This window comes from Bubalus kerabau, chromosome X (assembly GCF_029407905.1).
Source record: "Bubalus kerabau isolate K-KA32 ecotype Philippines breed swamp buffalo chromosome X, PCC_UOA_SB_1v2, whole genome shotgun sequence".
NCBI classification, from domain to species: Eukaryota; Metazoa; Chordata; class Mammalia; order Artiodactyla; family Bovidae; genus Bubalus; species Bubalus kerabau.
The window spans coordinates 62,913,763-62,927,765 of record NC_073647.1 but is presented as its reverse complement, the minus strand read 5'-3'; the positions used below and the strand labels follow the sequence as shown (position 1 = coordinate 62,927,765).

The window sequence follows — 14,003 nt, the reverse complement described above, 5'->3', positions numbered from 1 at the left end:
GCCCATGACTGGGGCCACAGACTTGGAGAGTGGCGGACACTATTCCACTCTCCTGAAGTGTGAGGGGACCAGTCACTGGTCCACAGAACAGTTCGTATAGCATTGTAATTTCACCATGTGGGGAGCCCTGTAGCTGAAGGATTAAGCCCCAGGCTCTCAAGATTTCCGTTGATCTTAAGAGCTCTTTGTCAAGCTACTTCTTATTCAACCCTTAATTCAGACCAGGCTATGGGAAATTAGGAGAGGTTAAGTAAATCAAGGAAACTGTCTTATAAATGCCTGCTCAGTAAACCAGTAATTCCAGAAACCTGGAATTACTCTAAAGCTTTCTCACTGTGTCCCAACGCTACAAGCTCTGAATACTCTAATCTCGCTGGGCAACCAATGGTGGCCAGGATAATGCTTTTCTGTTATTTTTTATAGTGAACTGTATTACTTTAAAAATTATTTATTTATTTAATTAAGAAATAATTGCATTTGTTTATTTTGGTTGCAGTGGATCTTCATTGCTGCGTGCAGGCTTTCTCTAGCTGTAGAAAGAGGGGGCTACTTTAGTTGCGGTGCATGGGCTTCTCACTGCGGCGGCTTCTCTTCTTACTGCAGAGCCTTCTCCCACAGTCTCTAGGGTGCTCCAGCTTCCATAGTTGTGGTTCCTGGGCTCCAGAGAATAGGCCCAGTAGTTGTGGTGCATGGGCTTAGTTGCTCAGAGGCATGTGAGATCTTCCTGGAACTAGAGATGGAACCCATAACTCCTTCATTGGCAGGTGGATTCTTTACCACTGAGCCACCAGGGAAGCCCAGCTGTATTACTTTTAAAGGATTCTATTACTGAAAAATTTAAAGCAGTCTATGACAAACAACAACATCCCAGCAAAGCTTGTCTGAAATGGTTAAATACTTGGAAATTATTTAGGGCTAATTCTCATGATATATGAAAGCATTCTCAGGAACCAAAATATAAAGAGATGAGCAAATGATGTTGCAGTAGGCAGCCTCTAAGACAGCTCCAGTGAACCTGAGCCTCCCTTCCTGAGTGGCGCCGGGAAGCTGGGGAACCCTTTCCTGGAGCCCGGAGCCTGTGACCGGAGCACCATGGGCTTCCTTTGTACACAGCCCGCCTTTGTCCTGAGAGGTCCTGGTGGAGGCACTAAGCAGTTCAAGGAAGCCAGACCCTGCCCCACTCCCAGGAAGAGAAAATTTCCACTACTGCAGCCGGCTTGTGACTCACACTGCCACCCCAACCAGTCAGAGGAGTCTTAAGTATGTGATTTGCCTGAATGTACAGTAGTGAGTTAGTCATACAAGTACATCATACACGAAAATGCTCTTGTATTTGAACAGTGAAAAGACCCTTTAAAAAGGTTTGATCTTGCTCTTTTTTTACCCATGGGTTCCTGGCTGCACGTTTCTCATTCACAATGTGGGCTGTTGCAGAATCTGAACCATGAGTTTCCAAAATACCATGACCAGATAGTCCAGGACTTCCATTTTTTCCCAAAATTAGTGACTGTGTTGGAATATTCATTTAGTTTGTCTGATCCAGACTCCTATAAAGGGTACATTGAAGACCTAAAGCCATATGACTTGGAAAAATGAAAGAATCTCACAGTTTGCCCTGATGAAGTGCCTTTTGAACAGAGAAGTCCAATTTATGTTGTATGTCATGTTTCTTATTGCCTTACTTCAAGCATGCAGTGCTGTGGATGATCCTGAGTTTGGCTATATCAGAGGAAACCCTTGTATTCATGTGAAAATGAGCAGAGTAATTGGATTAAAGCTTCAAAGAGAATCAACTATAGAATATATTTTGAAGGATGAAAACATAGCAACTGTATTAACTTATCTTCCCGATGGAATTAAAATATTTTCCATATTATGAGAAAAAAACTGCATATGAGGCATCTACAATCATTAGTTGCCATCTAGATTACCTTTGACCCATGGAGTACTGTCAAAAAAGTTACAGTGAAGTGCAAGGCAGATGGATTTTACTCAATCTAAAACATCAGGGTGTTCTTGACAATTTTTCAGGACGAATTGTGTTCAGAATCAGTGCGTGCCTAGTGATGAGTTAGGGTGTCTCCACAGACTAAATGTTGTGTTGTCTGTCTTTATTTTGTATCAGCTGGACCTGCCATTCTAGAATTATGAGATCACCTGGGACAAAGGCGGGGGTGCTACATGACACTGTGGTCACTTCATAATGTGCTTCCAGATCATAGTGTTCTATGTCTTTCAAAGTAACTGCCAGTTGCCTCTGTTGCCTGTTGAGCTTTATACAGGCAGCCGATAGGGACTGTGAACACCTGATTCTGAATATATAGAATGGGGGTCTTGTCCAATTTTTATGTGGTTTAATTGCCAAACATCTAAAGCTTAATGTGCTGCCCTATATAAATATTTTATAGATTTAACACTGGTTAACTGTCATATTTTGATGTCAGCAAAGTTTTAGGAGAGAAAATGGTACCTGACCAACATCAAATGACTTCATAGTTGCAAGAAATGCAGTGTGTGGAGAAGTTTTGTATGTGAAGAGGAAAAAGGAGAATAAAAGTGGACTTGAAAGATTTTCTTGGGCTTTTTATAAAATTATTTTTTACATTCTAAATTAGTCTGTGAATCTTTTTTATTAAGAGCACAACCTTTATGCTGTAAAATATGTAAAAAATGTAGTGAGGGGATCATTTTTAGTGATGGAACTAAATCTCTTATATATTATTTTAGAGCATAGATGAGTCATATCATTTTTAGGTTAGCCAATATGAATATGCACTTAATTTTTTATGAAAATAGGTTCATAAGATGTAAATTGTATGATACTTTATGAAATATCTTATTGCTGCTTTTACTTAGCAGATTGTGGACTCTAATAAAAAATATAAATTATGAAGAGCCTATTTAAAAATGAGCCCTGAGACGAGAGCAACTATAAAAAGATCATCATTTTGATTCTGTATTTCATCTCCTTCTATGAACTTGATATGATTGTTTCTTCCAGTCTAGGTTATTTTCAAAATACTGATGCATATATATGGAATTTAGAAAGATGGTAACAATAACCCTGTATGCGAGACAGCAAAAGAGACACAGATGTATAGAACCGTCTTTTGGACTCTGTGGGAGAGGGAGAGGGTGGGATGATTTGGGAGAATGGCATTGAAATATGTATAATATCATATATGAAAGGAGTCACCAGTCCAGGTTCGATGCACGATACTGGATGCTTGGGGCTGGTGCACTGGGACAACCCAGAGGGATAGTATGGGGAGGGAGGAGGGAGGAGGGAGGAGGGTTCAGGATGGGGAACACATGTATACCTGTGGCAGATTCATTTTGATATATGGCAAAACCAATACAATATTGTAAAGTTAAATAAAATAAAATTTAAAAAAAAGCAAACCTATGTTTTCTATAAAAGTTGAGTTATTAATGTATAATGTTATATTAGTTTCAGGTGTACCACAGCATAGTGATTCAATAGTTTATACATTATGACGTGATCACCACCATAAGTCCAGTTATTGTCGGTCACCATACAAACTTATACCAATATTATTGACTATATTCTCTATGTGCACATTGTTGTTGTTGTTTTAGTCACTCAGTCATGTCTGACTCTTGGTGACCCCATGGACTGTAGCCCAACAGGCTGCTCTGTCCATGGGATTCTCCAGGCAAGAATACTGGAGTGGGTTGCCATTTCCTCCTCCAATGTGTACACTATACTCAAGTAATTTATTTATTTTATAGCTATACGTTTGTACCTCTTAATCCCTTTCACATTTACCCATCCTCTTCCCCTCTGGCTTATGATGTCTGTAGAAGTGAAGCACCATATATCCACTGTTGTTGTTTAGTCACTAAGTCATGTCCAACTCTTTTCGGCCCTGTGGACTGTAGCCCACCAAGCTCCTCTGTCCATGGAATTCTCCAGGCAAGAATACTGGAGTGGGTTGCCATTTCCTTCTCCAGGGGATCTTCCTGACTCAGGGATCAAACCTGAGTCTCCTGCATTGCAGGTGGATTCTTTACCACTGAGCCACCAGGGAAGCCCCATATATCCACTAGTCCAGTACATAGAACCTAGGAAGAAGACATATTAAAGGGCCATGAATGTGAGAAAGAACTACTTACTTAGGTTAACCATTTTCAAAATAAAACAAGATTTGATAGTGACTCTGGATAGAGGTGGGCTTCTCTGGTGGCTCAATGGTAAAGATAATATATATACAGTGAAAAAAAAGATGGCACTAATGAGCCACGCCTCCCAGTTTTCATGCATGTGAATGAGTAATCCTTATACTTGAGTGTGGGCTGGGTTAACAGAGATAAATACTGAAGCCTTGAATCACTGTAAAGCTTTTCCTGTGTGTTCTGAAGCTGCCAGGGCTCTGAGTGCTCTAATCTCCCTAGGGGCTGGAGCTTGATACTCTCCAGTGTATTGCACAATTTCTATTACAATGGACTGTATTATTTATTTGTAAAATACACATAATATTTACCATTATAATCCTTTTAAAGTGCAGTTTAGTGGTATCTAGTACCTTCAGATTATTGTACAACCATCATCACCATCCATCTCCAGAACTCTTTTCATCTTGTTCTGTGCTCATTAAACAATAATTTCCTGTTTCCGTCAGCCTTGGCAATCACTGTTCTACTTTTTGTCTATGAATTTGAATACTCCAGGTGCCTCATGGAAGTGGACTCATACAGTATTTGGGGTGTGTGTGTGCGTCTTCTTTCATTTGGCATGTATCAGATTTTCAGTTCTTTTTAAGGCTGAATAATATTCCACTATGGGGCCTCCATGGTGGCTCAGAGGTAAAAGAATCTGCCTGCAACACAGGAGCTACAGGAGACACGAGTTTGATTCCTGGATCGGGATGATCCCCTGGAGGATGGCATGGCAACCCACTCCAGTATTCTTGCGTGGAGAATCCCATGGACAAAGGAGCCTAGAGGACTACAGTCCATGGGGTCACAAAGAGTTGGACACGACTGAATCAACTTAGCACACATGCATAAGATTCCACTGTAAGATAGTCATACACTGGTAGGCATTTGAGTTGTTTCCCTTTTTTGGCTACTGTTGTTAAAACCAGAGCTGTATTTAGTTAACAGTAGTTAAAGTGTTAGAACAGATTTTATTCAGAAAGTATTGTAATAAGAGTAAAGAAACCTCAGATTATAACTGAGCTCAGTTCTCAGTACAATATGGGAAAACATGGGTTCATAGCTAAGGAGCAGACTGGGGAGTCAGTGGATGGAAAACCAAAGCAGAAACATCAGAGATAAGGATTGGGGGTGGGGGCGGGGCGGATTCTGATTAAACCGACCTGACCAGTGTTGTTGCTGAAGGTAGGCCATGTTGATCAGATATTGAGGGTGGGGATTCTTGCTAAGTTGACCTAGCAGGATTTTTGCTAAAAATTAGGCTATTCAAAGATGAACAAGAGTTCAAAGGTTGAGATCTAGTTGAGACAAAGGTTCAGAGGAACCTGATTAAAATTTGGTGAGGAGTAAGTCTTGTAGGTGTGAATAATATTGCTATGAACATTAGTGCACAAACATTTGTTCAAGTCCCTGCTTTCACTTCTTTTGGGTGTATACCTATAAGTGGGATTTCTAGATCATATTGTAATTCTATTTTTCATTTTTTGAGGAACTTCCACACTGTTACAATAGCTGCACCATTTTACATTCCCACCAGTGATGCACAAAGTTCCAATTTCTCCACTAACACTTGTTATTTTCTGTTTTAAGAAATGTAATAGCTATACTAATAGGTGTGATTTACTATTTATTTTTAAAATAAACTTTATTTTGAATAATTTTATATTACATAACTGTATAATTTTAATACTATTGAAAAATTTAAAACACCCAGAATGGTAGGAAAAAAGTAACAGTTATGAGAAAAGTAGAGAGAAAATATTTTCAAACTCTGTGGGATTTACATTTCTGGTATGTTAGGTAGACTTACTAATCAACAGACAGGTGAGTCAATGATGTCAACAGAAAATTCACTAAAGAACCAATAATTGTGCCCAGGTTCCTGATGGCGGCTCAGATTGTAAAGAATCTGCCTGCAATGTGGGAGACCCGGGTTTGATCCCTGAGTCGGGAAGATCCCCTGGAGAAGGGAATGGCTACCACTCTGGCATTCTTGCCTGGAGAATTCCATAGACAGAAGAGGCTGGTGGGCTACAGTCCATGGGATCACAAAGAATTGGACACAACTCTGTGACTAACACTTTCACTGTTCCTTCCTGCATCGCAGGCGGATTCTTTACCATGTGAGCCACCAGGGAGGCCCCAATAAACATTAGCAAATCATAGAAATCATATTAGTGAAATAGGCAAAATGCAGAATAATATACATAACACAATTGTAATTTTGAAGAATATGTGAATTTTAGTATATTTTAATGTAAATATTTGATTATATGTAATTAATGCATTAATAAATTATATACAGAGAAATACACCTGAAGAATAGTCATCCGTCTATTTTCAGTGAATATCTTTGGGTCAAGGACTGAGGTTCAGGCAGATGAGACTACAGGATGATTTCAATTTACACATATACATTTTTATACTGTTTGAAATTTATATTCAGGAAAATTTATTAAGATAAAAATTAATAAAGAGCCAAAATATGTAACCCAACTGACAAAAATTATGTACACATAGGTTTTATTTTGGAAATGTGTTCACGACATTCTGGTTTGTTAAGAAAATAGTAGAATAAAGCATCTGATTTGATAGTATATCTGTGTATGTATTTGTTTCTATGGCTCAAACATCTTCACACATGCAGCTTTCTCTTGCACTCACAAAGGAGGTTGATGTCTAGTTTTAGGGCTTAGAGAACTCTAAATGTCTTATATTCAGAGAGATTGCTGCCAGTGGGTGGTAAATTCTGGAAAGACCTAGCTGAGGCCAAGGCCAAGGCCAAGGCCAAGTCCCTCCATTCTTTCCTCCCCTTCCTCTGGATCTCAAAGCCCAGATATTCAGAATTGCAACTCTGATTCTGATTACTAGGTGGCATCTACCTTCATATTTTTCTGTTTTTATAATGAAAAGGCATTTTTTAGAGTAAACAAAATGTTATTTTTAAAAGTGCTTATTAAGCAGTTCATATACTTATTGTATATATGCTTGAAATTGGGCTTGAAAGATTTTTTTAAATTAAAAGACCAAACGAATATCAATTTAGTTTCATATATGTGTTATTCATAAATCTATCAACCTCTCTTGCCCTGCCCCTCCCCCCCACCCCTGTTTTCATCAAGGTCTGCTGACCTGTCCACACTGTAGAGAGGGTCTCCTGGGTAGAAAGCAGGTAGTTTAAGCCCCCAGGTATCATAGCACTGTAATGGCTTCCTAAACCATCCACCTGCCTCTCCCCAGGCCACTTTACATATAGCTTCCCACAGTAGTTTCCCTGACGTGGACCCTGATATCATTACACAAACGCTCTCAGAAGCAATTTAGTACCTGCAAAGAGAACTTCAAACTCCCTTCCCCAGCTTGTACTCTCCATCCCATGAATCCAGACTAGGTTTCCAGTTTTGTCTCCCAACCGCTCTGTGTTCTGGGAAAACTGCACTGTGGGCTACTCCCTAAAGGACTCCTGTGTTCACTGTGTATCTCTTGAACTGGGTGGGGATTGATTTGAACAGAACTTGGCTCTAGCACGGTGACAATATACAGCCTTGACGTTCTGCTTTTCCTATTTGGAACCAGTCTGTTGTTCCATGCCCAGTTCCAACAGTTGCTTCCTGACCTGCATACAGATTTCTCAAGAGGCAGGTCAGGTGGTCTGGTATTCCCATCTCTTTCAGAATTTTCCACAGTTTATTATGATCCACACAGTCAAAGGCTTTCGCATAGTCAATAAAGCAGAAATAGATGTTTTTCTGGAACTCTCTTGCTTTTTCGATGATCCAGCAGATGCTGGCAATTTGGTCTCTGGTTCCTCTGCCTTTTCTAAATCCAGCTTGAACATCTGGAAGTTCACAGTTCACATACTGTTGAAGCCTGGCTTGGAGAATTTTGAGCATTACTTTACTAGCATGTGAGATGAGTGCAATTGTGTGATAGTTTGAACATTTTTGGCATTGGCTTTCTTAGGGATTGGAATGAAAACTGACCTTTTCCAGTCCTGTGGCCACTGCTGAGTTTTCCAACTTTGCTGGCATATTGAGTGCAGCACTTTCACAGCATCATCTTTCAGGATTTGAAATAGCTCAACTGGAATGCCATCACCTCCACTAGCTTTGTTCGTAGTGATGCCTCCTAAGGCCCACTTGACTTCACATTCCAGGATGTCTGGCTCTAGGTGAGTGATCACACCATTGTGATTATCTGGGTCGTAAAGATTTTTTTGTGTATTCCTCTGTGTATTCTTGCCACCTCTTCTTAATATCTTCTGCTTCTGTTAGGTCCATACCATTTTTGTCCTTTATTGAGCCAATCTTTGCATGAAATGTTTCCTTGGTATCTCTAATCTTGATATCCCTAAGACTGGTTCCAAATAGGAAAAGGAGTACATCAAGGCTGTATATTGTCACCATGCTTATTTAACTTAAATGCAGAGTACATCATGAGAAACACTGGGCTGGAGAAAGCACAAGCTGGAATCAAGATTGCTGGAAGAAATATCAATAACCTCAGATTTGCAGATGACACCACCCTTATGGCAGAAAGTGAAGAAGAACTAGAGAGCCTCTTGATGAAAATAAAAGAGGAAAGTGAAAAAGTTGGCTTAAAACCCAACGTTCAGAAAACTAAGATCATGGCATCTGGTCCCATCACTTCATGGGAAATAGATGGAGAAACAGTGGAAACAGTGGCAGAGTTTATTTTCTTGGGCTCCCAAATCACTGCAGATGGTGACTGCAGCCGTGAAATTAAAAGATGCTTACTCCTTGGAAGGAAAGTTATGACCAACCTAGATAGCATATTCAAAAGCAGAGACATTACTTTGCCAACCAAGGTCCGTCTAGTCAAGGCTATGGTTTTTCCAGTAGTCATGTATGGATGTGAGAGTTGGGCTATAAAGAAAGCTGAGCATCGAAGAATTGATGCTTTTGAACTGTGGTGTTGGATAAGAGTCTTGAGAGTCCCTTGGACTGCAAGGAGATCCAATCAGTCCATCCTAAAGGAAATCAGTCCTAAATATTCATTGGAAGGACTGTTGTTGAAGCTGAAACCCCAATACTATGGCCACCTGATGCGAAGAACTGACTCACTGGAAAAGACCCTGATGCTGGGAGGGATTGGGGGCAGGGGGAGAAGGGGACGACAGAGGATGAGATGGTTGGATGGCATCACTGACTCAATGGATGTGAGTTTGAGTGAACTCTGGGAGTTGGTGATATACAGGGAGGCCTGGTGTGCTGCAGTCCATGGGGTCTCAAAGAGTCGGACATGACTGAGCAACTGAACTGAACTGGCTCTAGCACCTACATGGCAGCATTACATACTGCAATGAACCCTTTGGGGGAGAATTGCTATCCTCATTTTAAAGATGTGGAAACTGAGTCTTGGGAGAGTGAGAACCAGTCTTGTCTTTGGGAAAGATGTTGGGTTTGGCTTCCTTGATGGCTCAGACCGTAAAGAATCTGCCTAGAATGCAGAAGACATGGGTTCAATCCCTGGGTTGGGAAGATCCCCTGGAGGAGGGCATGGCAACTCCCTCCAGTATTCTTGCCTGGAGAATTCCCTGGACAGCGGGACCTGGAGGGCTACAGTCCATGGGATCACAAAGAGATGGACACAACTGAGCGACTAACACTTTACAGAAGTAAGATATCGACCGATAGCTTCAAAGTGGTAATGAATGGTATTATTTTGCTCTATAACAAAGAGGATATGGTGCGCACCACTAGTAAGTGCCTGTATGAGTAATATTAATTTTATTTTCCCTAGAATTTAAGCGATACTCTTTCAGTAGAACATTTGGATAATACATTAAAACAGAAAGAAAATAGGAATAAACACGCCCCAATCCCACACCCTTAAAGGCCCATCCTTTTCTAGGATTTGCTGACATCTAGTGGTAGAGCCAAGAATATCAAGTGACCTTCAAGCTAGGCTTCAGCAGTACTTGAATGGAGAACTTCCAGATGTATAAGCTGGGTTTCGAAGAGGCAGAGGAACCCGAGATCAAATTGTCAACCTTCATTGGATTATGGAGAAAGCAAGGGAGTTCCAGAAAAACATCTACTTCTGTTTCGTTGACTATGAGAAAACCTTTGACTGTGTGGATCAAAACAAACTGTGGGAAATTCTTAAAGAGATGGGAGTACCAGACCACTTTACCTGTCTCCTGAGAACCTTGTATGCAGGACAAGAAGTAACTGAACTGGACATGGGACAATGTTCCATGGTTCAAAATTAGGAAAGGAGTACAACAAGGCTATATATTGGTCATCTTGCTTATTTAACTTATATGCAGAGTACATCATAGAAAATGCTGGGCTGGATGAGTCACAAGCTGGAATCAAGACTGCTGAGAGAAATATCAACAACCTTAGATATCCATATGATACCACTCTAATGGCATAAAGTGAAGAAGAACTAAAGAACCTCTTGATGAGGGTGAAAAGGGAGAGTAAAAAAGCTGGCTTGAAACTCAACATTAAAAAAACTTAGATCATGGCATCTGGTCACTTCATGACAAATAGAAGGGGAAAAGTAGAAGCAGTAATGGATTGCTTGGGCTCCAAAATCACAGAGGATTGCGGCCATGAAATAAAAGGTGCCTATTCCTTGAAAATAAAGCTATGATGAACCTAGACAGCATATTAAAAAGCAGAGACATCACTTTGCCAACAAAGGTCCATATAGCCAAAGCTATGGTTTTTCCAGTATCATGTATGGATGTGAGAGTTGGACCATAAAGAAGGCTGAGCACCAAAGAACTGATGTTTTCAAACTGTGGTGTTGGAGAAGACTCTTGAGAGTCCCTTGGACTGCAGAAGATCAAACCAGTCAATCCTAAAGGAAATCAACCCTGAATATTCATTGGAAGGACTGATGCTGAGGCTCCAATACTTCAGTTATCTGATTTGAAAAGATGACTCATTGGAAAAGACCATGATGCTAAAAAAGACTGAAGGCAAAAAGAGAAGGGGGTGGCAAAGAATGAGGTTTTTAAAAAAAAATTTTATTAATTTTTAAATTGAAGGATAATTGCTTTACAGAATTTTATTGTTTTCTGTGGAACATTAACATGAATCAGCCATAGGTGTACATATGTGCCCTCCCTCTTGAACCTCCCTCCCATCTCCCTCCCAATCCCACCCATCTAGGTTGATACAGAGCCCCTGTTTGAATTCCATGAGACATACAGCAAATTCCCATTGGCTATCTATTTTACATATGATTATGTAAGTTTCCATGTTACTCTCTCCATACATCTCACCCTCTCCTCCCCCTCTCTGTGTCCATAAGTCTGTTCTCTATGTCTGTTTCTCCCTTGCTGCCCTGCAAATAAATTCTTCGGTGCCATCTTTCTAGATCCTGTATACATGCATTAGTATACGATATTTATCTTTCTTTCTGACTTTGGAGAAGGGAATGGCAACCCATTCCAGTATTCTTGTCTGGAGAATCCCATGGATAGAGGATCCTGGTTGGGCTACAGTCCATGGGGTCGCAAAGAGTGACTAAAACACTTTTTTGACTTACTTCACTTTGTATAATAGGTTCTAGGTTCATCCACCTCATTAGAACTGACTCAAATGCATTCCTTTTATGGCCGTATAATATTCCATTGCATATATGTACCACAACTTCTTTATCTATTCATCTGTCGATGGACATCTAGGTTGTTCCATATTCTAGCTATTGTAAATAGTGCTGTAATGAACAATGGGATACATGTCTTTTTCAGCTTTGGTTACCTCAGGGTATGTGCCTAGGAGTGGGATTGCAGTGTCATATGGTGGTTTTATTCCTAATTTTTAAAGGAATGTCCATACTGTCTTCCATAGAAGCTGTACCAATTTACATTTCCCACGAACAGTGCAAGAGGGTTCTCTTTTCTCCACACCTTCTCCAGCATTTATTGTTTGTAGGCTTTTTGATGAGGGCCATTCTAACTGGTGTGAGGTGATATTGTGGTTTTGATTTGCATTTCTCTAATAATAGGCAGTGTTGAGTATCTTTTCATGTGCTTGTTAGTCATCTGTATGTCTTCTTTGGAGAAATGTCTGTTTAGGTCTTTTCCTACTTTTTGATTGGGTTGTTTGTTTTTCCGGCATTGAGTTGTATGAGCTGCTTGTATATTTTGGAAACAAATCCTTTGTCAGTTGTTTCATTTGCTATTATTTTCTCCCATTCTGAGGGTTGTCTTTTCACCTTGCTTATAGTTTCCTTTGCTGTGCAAAAGTTGTTAAGTTTAATTAGGTCCCACTTGTTTATTTTTGTTTCTATTTCCATTACTTTAAGAGGTGTGTCATAGAGGATCTTGTTTTGATTTATGTCATCAAGTGTTCTGCCTATGTTTTTCTCCAACAGTTTTACAGTTTCTGGTCTTATATTTAAGTCTTTAATCCATTTTGAGTTTATCTTTGTGTATGGTGTTAAGAAGTGTTCTAATTTCATTCTTTTACATGTAGCTGTCCAGCTTTCCCAGCACCATTTATTGAAGAGGCTATCTTTGCTCCATTGTATATTCTTGCTTCCTTTGTCAAAAATAAGGTACCCATAGGTGCATGGGTTTATTTATGGGCTTTCTATCTTGTTCCATTGGTCTATATTCCTGTTTTTGTGCCAGTATCGTACTGTCTTGATGACTGTAGCTTTGTAGTATAACCTGAAATAAGGAAGGTTGATTTCTCCAGCTCCACTCTTGTTTTTCAAGAGTGCTTTGGCTATTTGGGTTCTTTTGTGTTTCCATATGAATTGTGAAATTTTTTGTTCTAGTTCTGTGAAAAATCCATTGGTAATTTGATAGGATTCACATTGAATATGTAGATTGCATTTGGTAGTATAGTCATTTTCACAATATTTATTCTTCCTACTCAAGAACATGGAATAGCTCTCCATATGTTTATGTCATCTTTGATTTTTTTCATCAGTGTCTTATAATTTTCTGTGTACATTTTTTTTGTCTCCTCAGGTAAGTTTATTCTTCAATATTTAATTCTTTTTGTTGCAATGGTGAATGGGATTGATCCCTTAATTTCTCTTTCTGATTTTTCATTGTTAGTATATAGAAATGCAAGTGATTTCTATGTATTGATTTTGTATCTTTCAACTTTGATAAATTAACTAATTAGCTCTACTAATTTTCTGATACTATCTTTAGGGTTTTCTATGTACAGTAACATGTCATCTGCAAACAGTGATAGTTGTACTTCTTCTTTTCCGATCTGGATTCATTTTATTTCTTTTTCTTCTCTGATTGCTGTAGCTAGGACTTCCAGAACTATTTTGAATAATAGTGGTGAGAATGGATACCCTTGTCTTGTTCCTGATCTTAAGGGGAACGTTTTCAGTTTTTCAACATTGAGAATAATGTTTGCTGTGGGATTATCATATATGGCCTTTACTATGTTGAGGTAGATTCCTCCTATGCCCATTTTTTGAGGAATTTTAATCATAAATGGGTGCTGAATTTTGTCAAAGGTTTTTTCTGCATCTATTGAGATGATCATATGGTTTTTATCTTTCAATTTGTTAATATGGTGTGTCACATTGATTGATTTCTGTATATTGAAGAATCCTTGCATCCCTGGAATAAATACAACTTGATCATGATGTATGAGCTTTTTAATGTGTTGTTGAATCTGTTTGTTAGAATTTTGCTGAGTATTTTTGCATCTATGTTCATCAGTGATATTGGCTTGTAGGTTTTTTTTTGTCTTTGGTTTTGGTATCAGGGTGATAGTGGCCTCGTCGAATGAGTTTGGAAGTGTTCCTTCCTCTGCAATGTTTTGAAAGAATTTTAGAAGGATAGGTATTAGTTCTTCTCTAGATGT

At 39.4% G+C, this 14,003-nt stretch overlaps 1 pseudogene; it reads left to right on the top strand.

The window, feature by feature from the left end:
* The first annotated feature begins 1,391 nt into the window (after positions 1-1,391).
* The window catches only part of LOC129640038 (sodium/potassium-transporting ATPase subunit beta-3-like), a 35,253-nt pseudogene continuing 22,641 nt past the window's right edge, over positions 1,392-14,003 (top strand).